The following is a 6347-nucleotide window of genomic DNA, read 5'->3' on the forward strand; positions in this document are numbered from 1 at the left end:
ATATATGAAACTTAAAAGCTTCTGCACAGCAAAAGAAACCATCGACAAAATAAAGAGGCAACCAACTGAATGGGAGATTTTTGCAAACAGTGCCTCCGATAAGGGGCTAATATCCAAAATATACAAGGAAGTCATGCAACTCAACAACAAAAAAATAAAAAAACAAAAAGAGAGGATTACAATGCAGCATTATCAAATTAAGACTTTTTTTGTTGTTGAAAAAAAATGTAGCAATCATCTCGCTAAACATTCATAGTGTGAGATGTGATTTCTCCTTAACCTTGGGAATCATTTCTTCTTGGAAAGCAATTCAAATTACCATGAAACATTTGTAGCTGACAGAGGCCGAAGTAATTCAAGATGAGTTACTTGTAACTCCCTACAACTTCTTAAGAAATAATGGGGAACAGGTGAGAGACTATCAACTCAGAGGTGACTTATAGTCATTTTATAGAAGAAAGACATGAAACAATCATTCAAGAAATAGTAGAAAATTAAGTGCAGATGTTGTGTGGCAAAGTCGATGACAATAAAGGATGCATTTTTGAGATTCCTGGTGCTTATGTCTTTGTTCCTCATTCTGAGTAATTCAAGGTTCCACATTCTAAGACTCTGCTGCAGTATCGATGACGTTTTATTGCAATTGAATTTATTTCAAAAGTTGATCCTGGTTTGTGGTTAGACTATTCTCAGTCAACTTCCTTCGTAACAAAATTATACTATCTTACTCATTCAGAACGAGGATCTCACAGCAAAACTGGAAACTGCATTTTCAGAATGTCTACATCTGTGGGGTGGCCACTTTGTTCAATGGTTAGAGCATTGTGCTCATAACACCAAGGTGGCTGGTTCGATTCCCACATGGACCAGTTAGCTACACCCCCCCACAGCTGGATTGAAAACAATGGCTAGTTCTTGGAGCTGAGCCCCCAGTGGGCGGCCAGCCCATTGGCTCAGTGGTTAGAGTGCAGTGCTCATAACACCAAGGTTGGCGGTTCGATTCCCGCATGGGTCTGTGAGCTGTACCCTCCATAACTAGTAGATTGAAGAGAACGATTTGACTTGGAGCCGAGCTGTGCATCCCACAATTAGATTGCAAACAATTACTTGACATGGAGCTGATGGGTCCTGGAAAAAACACTGGTCCCCAATTTAAAAAATAAATTTTGTTTTAAAAAGTTTTTTTAAAAAAGATGTGTACATCTTGTGGAAGAAAATCAATCTTAAACAGGAGGTATTATCTATGAAAGGAGTACAAAAGTCATGTGAAAAACTAGAGAATAAAAAGTGGAGACAAGAATTATTAAACCTCAAAATTTATATAGTGACGAATGTGGTAGAAAAGAGTGAAGCAGAACACTATAAATTCTGGGATATTGAAGACTGAGCAAGACGGGATGTAGTAGAAAAAAATTTTTAAATCTATTTTTACAGATTAATTCATTGATTTTTAACATGCCTTATGCATTTCACTGCAAATTACGTTTTAGATATACATATTGTATGTGATTCCTCTACTCCCCTTAACAGCAGTTATTATTATTATTATTTTTTTAGATTTCTAGAACTAAGGTGGGATTTGCTTTTCCTTTTTAATATTTCAGTTCCCATCATTGTTATCACTCAGTTGATCTTTGAGAATCATTCTTTCTGGAAAATCATTTTATTTTTAAGACCACTTGATAGAAAACGAGACTATTAGGAAATAAAGAAAAAGGGTGATTTAAAAATTGCACCATACTCTTAGATTATTAGGTCATATTCAATTTTTAAAATTTAAAATTGATTCCCTTATTGGAATAGTCAGATGAGGTGATTCAAAATATTTTCATGATTCAGATTTATTTCATTCCATATTGATGATCAATATGTTAGACTTCAGCTTTTTTTACATTTAAATTTCCCTCCAAATCATTACTTAAAACTAAAGAATACAAATAGACTGTAATTATTCAGTTTATAATTATTTTTAAAATGTATCCTTTCCGTTGGCTTTAGGAACAAGCAACATCTCAAGAAAACGTAGACCCGCTAAATGACTATGATGGTGCTTCCATAAGTGACCTGGAACTCAGAGTGAAACGTCTGGAATCTGAACTCTGCAAAGTGCAAACTTCTTCTAAAATAGAATTGGAAGAATGTAAGCACCTCTACCTAGAGGAATTAAAACTTAGAACATCATTGGAAAAAGAACTAAACAAGTAAGTCCAAACAAAGTCAGAGAAAACCAATCGAGCTCATTAATTTGCCTCTAAAGTATAATTTTTATCCAGGCAGATTCCCGAGATTAACAGGAAGTGAAAGCTTACTAAATAGTATAATTTTGGAAAATGATGTTAGTGAATAAATTACTTTTAAAATGTTAGTTCAGGATGCATCTCTCCCCATTTTTGGTTTTACGTGACTGTATTTTTCCTTCTCGCGGTTTTCATAGAGTTAATCTGATCTACCAGTCTTTAAGCAAAGTGTTTTTGAAGCTTTATGATTTAGACAGCGCTGTTTATTATATAATTTCTTGTCAGAATTCCCTAAATAGTTTTTAATGAGGTAACTATTTATTATAAGATAACCACTTAAACCCAAAGGCTTAAGTACTCTGCATATTCTGGCACTTGGTAAATGTACCCTCTCTTATTGTGCTCTGTGTTATTATCTCTAGAGGTCGCTTTCAGACAAGCTGCTTTTTCTAGTTCTTCTGATGTACACAAAGGCATACACGTGACATATAGGAGAAGGTTAACATAGGGGTGAAGGGTAGTGTAACCTACGAAGTGGCTAAAAAAATGAGGTGGTCAGCCTAAGGGGGTGTGTGGAAGACAGAAAGGGCAGATCGCACCTCCAGTGCCTTGGTAACAGTGTTATAAGCTACACGCCTCCGGAGCTGTTTCAGTTCAGTATGATCACCAACCAGGCTCTCTTGTTCTCCCCCAGAGGCCATTGTTCTAAATGACGCCTCAGTGCCAAACGGTTAATTTCTTCAGGGTGATGAGGGGATTAGCCTAGGGAAGTGAAAGCAAATGCTTGAAAATATCTTGGTGGGATTTAAAAAAAAATTTCTAAACTCGTTTACTATGTATGTCTCATGGCAATCCTCAAGAATCTTATTGGTTCAGCCATTCCAGAAGGCAGCAAGTATTATCTGTGAAGCCGTGGACATCAGTGATAGCCCTTTTCCTCCCCCTCCCTACTTTGAATTACTTCTTAGTCTGGCTTCCCCATAGAAAGATATGTGCTTACTTAGAACGATTTGAAACCTATCCCTGCACATGGTAGGTCTGCCCTGACATATGTTCAGTGTTCGTTTCATGGGCAATTCCACTTACTATTATGGCAACATTAAAAAATGCAAATCATTAAGGAAAAATAAAGTACTAAGTCTTTGCTCTTACAATCTTCACAGGACTGATGACACACTGGCAGAGATGAGAACCCTCCTTCTCACGAAGGCACCACAGAACCCTTCACTCAGCACCACTCCTAGGAGGCCAGACCTGCTGCCACCTTGTATTGGAAGGCTACATGATCGGTTCTTACCTCCAGGAAACCCTGCTCCAAGAGGACAGTTGGTGATTCTTACGTCAACCCCACAGACTTCTAATGATGGCACGTTGAGCAACTTGAGGAAGGTGAGTTATATTATCTTCTTTCCTTTGGGTTTCAGATTTCCGAGATAATTCTTGTTCTTAACTTAGTGAGATTCTTAGTTGTTTCATTGACTAATGCACACAACGGAAAAGGCATAATTATGTGTGCTAATGTCGAAAGGAGACAGAAATTTTACAATCTTTTGTAAGTCCCTGCATCTCCCATGTTTTAAGAGCGACCTCTCATTAACTGTGTTCAATAAATGTAATTAACTGACACAGTTTAAATTTCTGGAAAAGCTGCTTTTCAATTAGATTTTACAAATGAAATATTATTGCCTAACAACGAACGGTATGCTTTGAGATGCTTTGGCTTACTTCTGCATTGTCTTTAATTTGGTGATGGTTTATAACAAATTTAGTTTTCCTACAGCCCAGTTTTGCCACCCCTAAGTGTAAGTGAATGATTGACATTCACTAACTATACGTGGATATTTCTTATTTCAGTGAAACCAAGGTAGATCCTTTTTATGAATTCAGCAAACTTGTAACACTGAACAGATTAATTTGTCTCTTTAAGTTAAAAGTTGTCATCTTTTTACATGACAGTACATCCTTAATTTCTATTTTACTTATAGCATTTTTTATTTCGATGATTTAAAATGTCTTGCTTAAAGGCAATAATAAAATAAAATATCTTGCTAAGCAATAGTACGTTTTCTAAAGAGGTAAATTGAGCAAATATATTCGAATTTTTAAAATGAAGTTACTTATATCTGTACATCTTGGCATCACTTGAATTATTGATGACTGAGGTGGCAATGATATGGCGTCTTTAATACCAGCTTGTTTTCTTTGTGTCATACTGTTATTAAAATGTCCATTTTTTATCTCATTTCTTGAGTTCTTCATTCAGCTCCAGGATTTCTGTTTGGACCTTTTTTATAGTTTTCATATCATTGATAAAGTACTCCTTCTGTTCAATAATTTTACTCCTGAACTCATTGAACTGCCTTGTGAGTTTTCTTGTATCTCATTGAGATTCTTCATGGCTGCTATTTTGAAATCTCTATCACATAAATCACAATTTTCCGTGACTTTGACTTGGTTTCTGGGGAAGTGTCATTGTCTCAGTGTTACCGTGTCACCTTGGGTGTTCATGCTGCTGGATGGCTTGTTCCTCTGCAGGCTCATTTGAAGTAGTGAACACTTTCTTATTTATGTAAAATTTGATTCAAGCAATTCAACAGGCAGATAACTAGACGTCTTTGTTTTGTTTTTCAGTAGCTGATGCAATAGCACAGTTTCTGTTTTCTCTCACTGGTGCTACTTGAGCCTGGGGTGTCCACGTGTGGGGGCTTAGCTGTGAGTGTGGTTATGCTGGCCTGGGTGACCAGGGTGATGGGTGTTGCCGCTTTATCCAGACCACCAGAGTCTCTGGGCACCAGCCCCGTGGGAGGGAACAGGGGAAGGGGCTGGTTGAGGCGAGTCTGTCTTGAGCCCACTGAGCCCACCTGGCTCCCTGTGGCCCTGGTAGCACTGTGCTGTGGGTGGAGGCTGGAGAAGTATTTCTGCTGCTGCTACTGGTCCCTGGTGGTGCCAGCACTGCTGCATCTGGAGAGGGGTGGGGATTCTTGGGGAGGTGGGGGGATGCTGCTGCTGCCCTGCTTAGCCTCCCCTGGGCTGTGATGTGGGAGCTGACCCGTCCCCTCCACCGCTACTGCCTTTGCTGGGGCTTCAGGCTCAGCCTTGTCCACCTGGAACTGCGGCTGTGGGCCTGTCCCTGTCCTTTCCTCCATCCTGCCTCCCTTTCACATCCAGTGCACCCTCCTTCCCTTATACAGATGTGTGGTCTTTTAAGGAATTGTAGTGTGTTGAGCAGAAGAACCTTTCTTGGGCGATAGATGCCCGATGAGTTGTAGATATCGGTGGAGATAGAAAGGGGTTGTCTCTCTTGACATGATGTTTACATCATTCCAAAGAATATTCATTTCAATCAATGCAAGGTGGTTTGTGTGTTTGATGGTGTTTTGTGGCCTTCTTAACGCAGAGAAAAATAGCACAGGCCTGTGCTAAACGGGGCTCCAACCTGTGTTTTCATTCAGCTTCCCCTTAAAACATCATAGGAGAGCAAAGCCAAGGGCTTTCGGACAGCCCTTCGGCTAAATGGAGTCCACGTCCTTCAGAGTGGTGAACCTGGAGGAAGGACTGGGTACCAAAAGAAAGTGAATGTCCCATGCTTCTGTAAATTGTTAAGCGTGATGCACAATTAAAATGTTCTCAGTAGTTTCACCACAGAAATCAGAAGATGAAAGAGTGTAAAGGCATAAGCAATGCAAGAGAATATGCTTGTGGACATTTTTCCTTTAATTATTTTTTGGTAGGAAAGAGGTGTTTAGTTTTCAGTATTTCCTCATAAATTGAAAAACCGTTTTTGTTAAAGTCAATGTCCTCATTCCAAGGCCAACGCTGTTCCCTTGTGAGGCGCTGGGTTGCCCAATGATGCAAGGCTGAATAAGAGATGAAAAAGCACCAACTCTGTCAGGATCCAGAGATAAGTGTCCCAACTCACTACAGAACCCTGGAAAGACTTATGATATGGTTGTGACGATGTGAGATTGGACAGAAGTGCACTAGATGGTGAAGAGAAATCTGTTTTGTGTTTCCAATTTTGCTATAGTTAACCCCCAACATGAATAATACCTGTGCTGGTTTATATAGGTCAGTCAAGTTTGATTCTGAGGAAAAGAAAAGTCATTTTAA

This window comes from Rhinolophus sinicus, chromosome 12 (assembly GCF_057876585.1).
Source record: "Rhinolophus sinicus isolate RSI-liver-muscle chromosome 12, RSI-T2T, whole genome shotgun sequence".
NCBI lineage: Eukaryota > Metazoa > Chordata > Mammalia > Chiroptera > Rhinolophidae > Rhinolophus > Rhinolophus sinicus.